The sequence below is a fragment of the Silene latifolia genome, chromosome X, assembly GCF_048544455.1.
Source record: "Silene latifolia isolate original U9 population chromosome X, ASM4854445v1, whole genome shotgun sequence".
NCBI lineage: Eukaryota > Viridiplantae > Streptophyta > Magnoliopsida > Caryophyllales > Caryophyllaceae > Silene > Silene latifolia.
In genome coordinates, this window is record NC_133537.1 from 88,872,516 (window position 1) to 88,884,266 (window position 11,751).

The 11,751-nt window shown below is 37.3% G+C and overlaps 1 non-coding gene across 1 annotated transcript; it reads left to right on the top strand.

The window, feature by feature from the left end:
* The first annotated feature begins 2,608 nt into the window (after positions 1–2,608).
* Positions 2,609–2,715, top strand: LOC141624086 (small nucleolar RNA R71). The gene has a single exon (XR_012533896.1). It is a non-coding gene; the product is annotated as a small nucleolar RNA R71 (small nucleolar RNA).
* Positions 2,716–11,751: the final 9,036 nt, after the last annotated feature.

Consider the following 11,751-nt stretch of genomic DNA (forward strand, 5'->3'; position numbering starts at 1 on the left):
GCTCGGGACGCCGGATTCGATCACGATCAAGAAATTTTCAAAATTCAGCTCAGTTCAGGACGGGCGTCTTTTCTGCAGTACGCTCGGATTACTGAAGACGGGCGGATTCTGTGGAATCCGCTCGGATTCTTCCCCTGTGTACTCGGATTCAGTTCCAACCGTGCACAATGCATTTCCCTTACCATTCTTCTATTCTTTCTTCAAGTCTTGTGTTCGTCATTGTGGGGGCACTACTAGGCATGGATAGCCTAGGCAATTGTCATCCCCACACTAAGCTAAAAGCACTACACATCAATTGAAATTGTTAGTCCCTCCCTCACTTCTCTCAAGCATGACAATTATCTTGATCAAAGTAAATAAAAATCCAAAGATGACAAAAAAAAAAAAAAAACGCAATGCAAGAATTTGAAATGTAAGTTAGGGAGTTAGAAATATTTACAAGTGGTGGTTTAGGGAGGACTCCACCAAACTCTCATTCTTGATGAGATGTCAAGGGGGCATGTCCAAGGTGTTGTTGATGTTGCTCAACACCTTGAAGAAGTAATCAAAAGCTTGTTCATTATCATGGTAGAGGTCTTCAATAGACCTTGGCCCTTGTTGTCGGTCTTGATCGATGGCATTACCAATGTAGGGATTAAAAATCCCTTCAAATTCGTTGTCCCAAAGACCACAAACTTCATTAAGTTGATCATTGAAAATCTCTTGCTTAGATGGAGACAACTCTCCCAATTTCTTCTCTTGGCCAATGAGGCCATCCTCTTCTTCCTTGATTGATTTTGATGAGCTTTGCAAGCTCTCCTTGTCATAATTCACTTGCTCTTTGAATGGAGCATCTTCAATTTTCTTCTTCCATTGGAGTTCCGATTTCTTCCTCTCATCCTTTCGGCTATAATGATCAATCATGAAACATGGTTCATGCAAACGAGGAGCTCTCATAGTCTTGTCAAGATTAAAAGTTATGCTTTCATCTCCCACTTCTAAAGTGAGCTCACCATGTTTCACATCAATCACCGCACCCGCGGTGTGTAGGAAAGGTCTTCCTAGAATGATTGGAATGTTGGAATCTTCCTCCATATCAACAATGACAAAGTCCACCGGGATGAAAAACTTCCCAATTCGCACGGAGACATCTTCTCATATCCCTAATGGTGTCTTCGTCGATCTATCGGCCATTTGGAGTGTGATGTTGGTGCATTTAAGCTCTCCCATCCCCAACAATTTACTCACCGAGTACGGCATGACACTCACACTAGCCCCTAGATCACATAAGGCTTTGTTGATCGTCGTGTCGCCAATAGTACACGGTATTGAGAAGCTTCCCGGATCCTTTAACTTTGGAGGTGAACTCCCTTGAAGTATTGCACTACTCACCTTAGTGAAGGCGATAGTCTCAAGCTTCCGGATCGACTTCTTCTTTGTGAGGATATCTTTCATGTATTTCGCATAGGCCGGCACGTGATTGATTAATTCCGTGAAAGGAATTGAGACTTCCAAATTCTTCACAATTTCAATGAACTTTCCAAGTTGATCATCAAATTTGGGTTTGGCTTGACGACTTGGAAAAGGGAGTCTAATCACAATGGGCTCCTTCTCCTTGACCTTGTCTTCATTTTTCTTTGAACTTTCTTCTTTTGATGATTCTCCATCTTTGGAGCTTTGCACAATTTCTTCCTTTTCACTAGCTTCCACAACTTCATCCTCAACTTGCTTCTTCGGTGCTTCATACCTTGTACCACTTCTCAAGTGAATGGCACTAACCGTTTCATGTCTAGGGGGATTACTTTGAGGTGGTAATTGCCCCTTTTGTCTTTGTGAGCTTGAAGATGCTAGTTGAGTCAATTGTGTTTCCAACATCTTGGTATGAGCTAGAATGTTGTTGATGGTGATTTCCTTTGCTTGGCTATCTTTTTGCATTTGAGTGAAAAACTCTTGTTGATTCTTTTGCATTTGGAGGACCGCTTTTTGGACATCAAAACCTTGGTCATTTTGGTGATTGTATGGATTTTGATTTTGGTAACCTTGGTTTTGATTGTAAAAGGGTCTTTGATTTTGGTTTCTCATGGGTGGTGGAGTGTATGTTGTTTGAGGGTTTTGAACATTTTAGCTTTTGTATGAGAGATTTGGATGGAATTTGGTGTTTTCATTGTAAAAATTGGAATAAGGGGTACCACTCTTATATGCTTGGAAAGCATTCACTTGTTCATTTGTTCCTCTACATTCACCTTGGTCATGTCCCAAAATTCCACAATTCTCACATATCCCACTTGGGATTGATGAGGATGCCGTCATGGCATTAACATGATGCTTTGATGATTTTGAGTTTTCCTCAAGTCTAGCCATAGCTTGTTCAAACTTCAAGTTGCTTGTGTCAATGTGAGCACTAAGTTGAGCACCCATTTGAGTAACGGAGTCCACTTCATGCTTTCCTCCTCTAGTAGCCTTGCGAGGTCTACTATATTGTGAGTTATGGACCGCCATTTCCTCAATCTTGTTCCATGTTTTATTGTCATCAACTTCGGTGAACATTCCATTTGATCCCATATTGAGAATGTTGCTAGAATCTTCATATAAACCATTCCAAAATTGTTGTACCAAAAACCATTCGCTAAGTCCATGGTGAGGACATGAGCGACAAATTCCCTTGAACCGCTCCCAAGCTTCATACAAAGACTCTTCATCCCTTTGCTTAAAACCCGTAATTTGAGCTCTTAGCATGTTAGTCTTTTCCGGTGGGTAGAATTTTTTGTAGAAAACTAGAGCCAACTTCTTCCAAGAATCTATTCCGAGGGTGGCCTTATCAAGGCCCTTCAACCATTGCTTCGCGGTGCCGATTAAGGAAAAAGGAAATAAGACCCATCTAATTTTGTCTTGAGTCACGCCCGTTTGAGAGATTTCATCACAATAGTCGCAAAAGGTTTCCATATGAGAATGAGGGTCTTCACTAGGCATCCCCCCAAATTGGCTCCTCTCCACTAATTGGATGAAGGCGGACTTGGCAATAAAATTTCCGGTTAGATGTTGCGGTGTAGGAGTACCATTTGGTAGATTCTCCTCGGTGGGTACGGAGTGTGACGAGAATTTAGGCATTGTAGGTGGATTTTGTGGGGTATTGTGGAATGGGTTCTCTTCTCCTTCTATTGCGAAAGGATTGACGAACTCACTAGTGGGTTGAACAACTTCACTAATACCTCTTAAATTCCTCCTAACAAGTCTCCTATTGTTCGTCAAGGTTCTTTCGATTTCACGGTCAAAAGGTAACAAGTCACCTTGTAACCTTCTAGACATGCAAAATATCAAACAACTCGAAAACAATTAGAACAAACCTTGAGGAGTTTTACTTCCCCAAGGCGAAGAAAGACACAACTAATAACAATAAAAAAGAAATCTAAATCAAACAAACACCGTCCCCGGCAACGGCGCCATTTTTGATGCGATCCCGTTTCGTGTTCACAATTAAAGATGTGGTCGTTGGGTCACGGTCGAATCAAAACACAATTTATAACTTCACAAACAACTCTACAATTAGTAAAGAGGCAAGTAAAGGTCGGATCCCAAGGGACGGGAGTTGAAATGAGATTTCTATTGAAACTAGTGGTGTCTTAGGGGTGTCACAAACTGGGTTGATGTAGAAGGTCACTAAACTAAAATAGCAATGAAAATAAACTAGCAAGATGAATTAAAAAGGGGTGTAAACAAATGATTAAAAGCACTAGGGTGTCATGGGATCATAGGGGAATCATGGGACATGATCATACAAACATGTTCTCAAATTATAAGCAAGCAATTATTGTTGTGATGGATTGAGTTGGGTTATATCTTACAATCCTAGGAAAGTTTGGGTCCCGGAGCCGAATCGATTAGATTGTACAACACCTACAAGTCGACTTAATCTAATTCCCTACTCAACAACATGCATAGTCTAATGAGACTCGAGTTGGGTTATGTCTTACAAGTCTCATTGAAAAGAATGAAGATGATGGTAAATGCAAGGATTCATAGGCTTAGCATTTCATCAAATATAACATGTGCATGAGTTGAGATCAAAACAAGCAAGCAAATAAAACATGAAAGCATATTAATTTAAGCATGAATCATTCCCCATGTTGGTTTCCCCTAATCACCCATTTAACCCTAGCTAAGAGACTACTCACTCATTATCATGTTGATCATGCTAGCAAGGTTGTCAATCATACCAACAATATGAAACATGATGAATAAATGAAAGTAATTAACAATAATTAAAAAGGGATTAAGAGAATTATACCTACTAATGATTCCAATAATAAAGCAAAGATAAAAGAAGTACTTGAATGCTTGATTGAGAGGTTGTCAATCTCCCAATAATAACCCAAATAATCTTCAATTACCCAAAATAAAGGATGAACAAAAGAGAGATTAAGGAAATAAAACTTGTATTAGAACTTGATTAATTGTTGATTACAAAACTAAAGAGAGATTTGATTGATATTAACTACTCTAATTATTGATAAGAAGAACATGCTCCTCTAATTAGACTAATGGGGTATTTATAGTGGAAATTAGGGAGGATGCATTAGGGTTAACTAAGGGCTAAACTAGTAATTACACTTTTTAGATTGAGCAAGGAGGACCCGGTATTTTTCGAGAGAAGGGCTTCTTTCTTTGTAGCTTGGAGAAGAGGAAATCGTCTTTGTCTTTGGAATCCGGGCGGAATAAGGTCGGGACGGGCGGAATGGCGTTGGAATCCGAGCGGATTCAAGGGAATCCGGTCGGATTGTGGAGGTGGAATCCGAGCGGATTAGAGCAAAGCCGCACGGATTGTGCAAGCAAGGGACGGACGGATTGGTGACAATCCGCTCGGATTGTCACTCAGTAACACAACTTCTTCTTTTCTTCCCTTTTCTTCATAAGTTCCTTGGGGATTTCCTTGGGGACTCAAGGATCCTTTCTCAACATTGCTCTTCTACTATAATATGTACAAAGGCCTTCTAATCTTGTCTCTCCTTGATGCCTGGTCATTGAATTCGATCAATTTAGTCTCGTTTTGCCATGAAAATGCAAGATTCTTACTCCTTTCCTACCAAGGGATCAAAATCTCAAAGAATATGCAAAACAAAGAACTAAAGATAAGAAATGACCCAAATATGCACTAAAAAGCATGGGAACAAGGCTAATTCGGGGGCTAAATATGCGCTAATTATGGTCACATCAGATTGACAACCTTGTTAGCATGTTAAACTTGATAATGAGTGAGTAGTTTCCTTCGCTAGGGTTAATGGGGAATTAGTGGAAACCAACATGGGGGATGATTCATGCTTAATCTAATATGTTCACATAATTTATTTGCTTGCTTGTTGTGATCTCAACTTATGCACATGTTATGTTTGATGAAATGCGAGCCTATGAATTCTTGCATTTTTTACCCATCACTTATCTTTTCAATGAGACTTGTAAGACATAAACCAACTCGAGTCTCATTAGACCATGCATATAGTTTAGTAGGGAGGATTAAGTCGACTTGTAGGTGTTGTACAATCTAATCGATTCGGCTCCGGGACCCAAACCTTCCGAGGATTGTAAGATATAAACCAACTCGATCCTATCACAACAATAATTGCTTGCTTATAATTTGAGAATATGTTTATATGATCAATTCCCATGAATCCCCTATGAACCCATGACATCCTAGTGATTTTAATCAATTGTTTACATCTCATCTTAATCATCTTGCTTGTTTATTTACATTGTTATTTAGTTTAGTGATCTTCTTATCTCAACCCAAATTGTGACACCCTTAGACACCACTACTTACAATCGAAAATCATACATCAATACCCGGCCATTGGGATCCGACCTTTACTTACCTCTTTACTAATAGTAGTGTAGTTTGTGAAGTTATAAGTATTGTTTTGGTCTAGGTGCTCCTAACGACAAGTAACCGAAAAATATAGTCCGACACTTGCCTAAACGGAGTAAAACGGAGCTAAATTGATTGCATCCAATGACCAAGCATCGAAGAAGAGACCAAAGATAAAGCCCGTAGCATAATAAAGCAAGTTTTAGGGCAGTAAAGGACAATCCCTACGACCCAAGAATCAATCCCCACAAGTTGTTGGGCAAGAATGACGAGAAGGGAGCCATTACAAGGGGAAATTGCTGGGAGCCAAACCAAGAGTTGCTTATTTGGCTCTGAAACTATGATTGATGAAACGACGTCGAAAAATCAAGTGGTTTAGGCTTTTGAATCACTCCAATAGGAGTCCGAATGAGAAAATAACGTCCGTTTTACAGTCCAAGCTCAAATAGACAAGCTGAGACCCAAGACGCCCGACCTGAGCAGAGGTCGCCCGACCTAATACCCAGGATGCCCGACCCGAGCAGAGGACGCCCAACCTAAGCTCCAGGATTATATCTTCACAGCTCCAGGACACCCGACCTGCTCAGGGGACTTGCAAGGAGTTAGTCGTGTTTGGTGGGCCTAACTTTCATTTAAGCCCATAATTAACCCTAAAGCTTACTTACTATATATACCTCTCTTGTATTTAGAGGAGATTAAGCCTTCTTAGTTTTGATTAAGCTCTCATTAGGAGTAGATTAGAATACATTAGTCTTTAATCACTCCACAAATTGCAATTTAATCTTTCCTCAATTATTTCTTAAACAATCATAGATTTAGCTTTGTACTTGAAGAATTCTTGGGTTTGTATATGGGAATTGACAACTCTTCACAATTAATCAAAGGGTTTCTTCTATTGTTCCTCCATTTCCTTTGTTCAATTCAAGTTGTTTACATTTGGATCTCTTGGGTATGTATTTGAAGATCAAGTGACAAGTCTTCATCTTTATTCAAGGATTCTTCTTTATTTATGTTCATTTTTACTCCCCAAGTTGGTAGCATTCCTAATCCCTTTTTATTTAATTGTTAATCTCTTGTTTATGATCTTGCTTAAACATCATGTTCACTTGTGTTGTGATATTTGACACCATTCCTAGCATAATAATCATGATGTGTAGTGAGTAGTCTTCTAGCTAAGATTAGTAGGGGATTAGGGGAGTTAATCATTGGGTAGATTTATGCTTAATGAGTTCATATGAATGCTTGCTTATTGGACTTTCAACTTATATGCACATGTTATGTTTGATGAATTGTTTCATTGCCAACCTATCATGATTCTCTTATCCTTTCAACAAAACTTGTAAGACATAAACCAACTCGAGGCTTGTTAGACCTTGCATATAGTTGAATAGGAAGAACTAAGTCGATTGTAGGTGTTGTAAAGTCGTGACCGACTCGGCTCCAGGATCCAAACCTTCCTAGGACTCATTTATGTTATCTCACCATGAATAGGGAAAACCAAGTCGACTTGTAGGAGTTGTAAAGTCTTGACCGACTCGGCTCTGAGACCTAAGTTTCCCTAGGAATTGTAAGATATAAACTAATTCGATTCCAATAATAATAATTGCTTGCATCTATATAACTCATTTATGCTATTTCACCATAATTCCCCTATGATCCCATGATATCCTAGTGTCCTTTAGTGTTTGTTTACATCCTTGTTTTTATTGCTTATTTTACCTTTCGTTCCTTTATATTGATTTCATTAGTTTAGAATCATCAACTCAAACCAATTGTGACAAACCTAGTGAAACTACAATTAGATTGAACAATTTGAGTATCCCCGTCCTTTGGGTTCGACTCCGACTTGCTTTCTATGCTAGTAGTTGGATATAAATGTGTTTGATGGCCGACAACGACCCGTCGCATCAATAGGATATGCAACTAATACTGTTATTCTTGTTTCACGTGATGTGTTTATCTTTCTCAAAGTTAATTAGAAGCTGAATCATGATTTGTTGTTATGGATGTATGTAGCTGTATTAATAAGTTAACATACCAATTGCAAAATTTAGTTTTGTACGTATAACGGGGAATTTAAGTACAAATTTAGTTTATAAAGTGTGTTGTGATTTATGTTAATACAAGTAATTTGTTTTTACCAATTGTGTTAAATGAACGATTGTGTTAAGTTCTATTATAGTTTTTAAGCTCGGATATTTTGATTTTATCAGTATTGAAATAATATGGTGTAGTTTCTTCATTAGTGACCACGGTTACGGGGACGTAACCATCATTTTAAGGGAGGTAAGATTGTAAAATCTCGATAGTTGTGGCATTTTAACATTTTGATAATAGAGAAGTCTTTGTTGAGTTATAATTGTTGTCTTAATGTTCTTAGTTTTAGATACCTATATTTGTCTTTATCTGTCTTATTTGAAGTAGTTTCTTGTATGAGTGTCTCGAACTTCGAGGACGAAGTTCCTTTAAGGGGGATAGACTGTAATACTACCTTTTAGTTGTTGTCTTTTATCGTGTAATGTGTAGTTGGTAGTAAGTATATTGATAGCCTGTAAGTGTTGTTTTACGTAGAGTACCTTTAAGTGTGGGTGAACTTCGGGACGCTGTTCTTTTTAATGAGCGAAGACCGTAATACCCCGTATTTTAAGGCTTGGTCAATAGTTAGGCAATGGTGAAAATGTGAAATGTGTTTATAAATTATATTTATTAAATTATGAGATTTGATTTTGAGACTGGAATAAATAATAAAATATAAAATGAGTGGGGATTGACTGTGTTGGCCGTGTAATATGTAAGTCAGGCAAGGGGTAATTTCTTATGAGTAATATATAAATAATAAAAATTAATAATAAATATATATATATATATATATATATATATATATATATATAGAAATTGAATCATGTCAGGCATCTTTCTTAGGGTGAGGCGGCTGGACTCATTCTAAACCGTCGGATCTATAAATTATAGACTCACCAGATGATGCCACGTGTCCCGTTATATAACTCCAACCACCTCAACATTTCCCCTCAATAACTCTTCATTTACTCGTCCTCTTTCCCCTATCTTCAACTTGTTCTTCAGCTCAGCTACTGAACCAGCTACGTCTTTGCCATTACCGAGCTTTTCGACCGCCATTTTCATTGAGCTTTCGACCGCCATTATCAGTGAGTTTTTCTACTTCCATTATCATACGCAAATTAGGTATTTTCGAATACTAATTTAAATTTCGATTCATCTTACTTTCATTCCTTATTTTTCATCCTAATTTTCAATCGACTTATTTAATTCGTTAAATTATTGTTGTTCTTCTGCTGGTTTTGATCGTTGTATGAGCATACTCGAGCATAGTAGCAACACATACAACCTATTGAAGTCGATTTCTCCTCTTCTTCGTATGTTCCTCTTCATTTCTTTATAGATTTTGATTTTGTTGCTTATTTAGTTAAATTTTTAGTTATAAACTTACTTAATTAGTTTAATCACTCGACTTCGATTGATTTCTATGCGTTCCTTTTCTGCTCGATTATGCTCGCAATTGAAGTTTCATTCTTACTGTTCACTGTTAGTATGACCGATTTCAGTTGATTCAATAGTTTTCATTTCAATTCATCTGTACTTTCATTCCGTCTTCTCCGAGATGCCTTGTTCTCGCCATTATCACTATAAATTTATTACTTATTAATTTGTTTTAATGCAGGTTCTAATCGTTCTCTCCAGATCGGGTTAAACTATTTGCAGCTAAAGCATGTTAAAGATTTGAATGATTTTACCGAGTTTAATTCAAGCATGAGTTGCAAGGATGTTTTTTTTGTACTTCATGTTTGATATAATAGATCTTACTTTGACCTCTCTTCTTTTCTAACTACCAAGTTTGTGACTATTTAACATGCTTTAGCTGCAAATACTAGAATCCACATAAATTTCTGAAGCCTAAATGTGTTAGCTATGTCCTATACATTGTGCCTTAATGCCAATGTCTTTTGAAGATAATTTGTGTACTCCGAAGGAGAATGTGCCCTTACATGAGTTGGCCATATTGTATTAACCATTTTTGTAAAGTGATTTAAGCCCATTTTAGTGAGAGCCTTCCATCAAATTTACAAGTTTCATTGAACTTCTTATAAGTTACACATAAATATTGCATAAATGACATAATGTGAGGTAGAATTGTAGAAACATCTGTTTTCCTGGATGTCCAAAGTTTAAAGTCATTGAGTGTTTATGATCAGTTTGCTTTTAAATGACATTTTAACTGGAAATATCCTTGATAGCATCAATCTCACATTGTAAGCTTTCATCTTCTGTCATTTGGTGTATGTTTTCTCTTTAAAGTGCCACACTGCCACCTTTTCTTGGTTTGTTGCTGAATCATTAGAAAGTTATGCTTTACAGAAAGCTGAATGATAGCCGCCTTAATGTACAACTGCCTGACCCATTCCAGGCTTTATCCTCTTTGCTTAGCATGTGAGTCGGTATTTGAATTGATAAGCCCTTTTCTGCCTGTTTTATTGATAAATGTTTTTTTGAAGGAGTTTTACAGGAAGTAATTGGAGAACTCGGTTATTGGTGAAAGAGTGTCAGACGTTAGTGCTTTTCAAATATGTTGTTCTTGTCTTTATTTGCTTGTTAACAAATTAGTTTGTATTTAGTCACCTTAATTGAAAATTGGGTCGTAATATGTAGGCAATATATAGGCAATTATAGCCAAGTTAGTTGCAAATTGGGTCGTAATCGAGTCGGTTAGTATGACTTGAATGTCAACACATGTGGGATTGTGGCTTCAATTCAAATGTTTAGGTTTGCTAAAAGTGTGTAAAACAAAAAAAAAGATCATGCTTTAGTTACATCATTCTCGAAAAAGACTTTTCTGAAGCGATTCTATAATATTTAATCGTAAATTCAACCCTAAACCCTTTCCCGTCACGTTTTAGGATACCGGGCCCCTAGTTTAAATCCCGTCCCAAAAAAAAGAGTTCATTCGGCCCCTCTAATTTCACTAGGCCCCTTTAGGGCTGTCTTTCTTAAAAGTGAAGCTTAGACCTTATATTGTGCAACTAGATTGCGATATTGTGAAACTAAATTGTGATCCTTTGACTAAATGCTAGTACTCTATATTAATAATTTGTCTTCTTGTTTTTGTGAATCCTAGAACTTCTTTTGTGAATCTAGGAGGTCATCTTGTGAAACAAAATGGCGATATTTGTGAAACTAACTTAATGATGTCTCTTTGGCATAACCGCATAATTTGATCCCCTCTTGCCCTATCATTCACATCCTTAATTCGTAGCACCTTGTTTCGAGCTCTCCTCACTTTCATACGAAAATCAAACCTTATGTTCCACAAAATTAGGTTGTGAATATGAAATATCTTAGATGACATGCATGTGTATAATTCATTAATATATGCTATTCTCTTTGCAGAACTTGCCGCAATATCGAAAGTTCATCATGTTGCAACTTCTTAAATGGAAGAAAAATAATATAAAGGTATAATTACTTATCTTAAAACTCACGTCAAGTGCTTTTGTTCATAACTTGGGTGAATATTTCTCAAACCAGTGTATATTGTTACTTGTTCACGGTGGTATAGGTGTTTTCTTAAATTTTTCTGGGATGAAGATAATTCAGTAAAGGTGTTGGTCCATATTTGTGATTTTAGAAGACCAATTTAGTTGACAGGCATGTCCAATGATATTTTATGTGCTGCAAGCAACTGATCCTTCTGAGATGGATCTTGAGGTGTTCAATAGGCGAGTCCGTTGATTGAGCAGGCTACTTATGGATATATTTTTTCTGTCTCGTGCCATCTTTATAATGGAAAAATGAGTGACGTCTATAGCTTGTCTATGGCGGATACCAGATGTTATGTTCCTTAAGTTTATGAGTTTGACTTTCAAATATTATGCCTATAT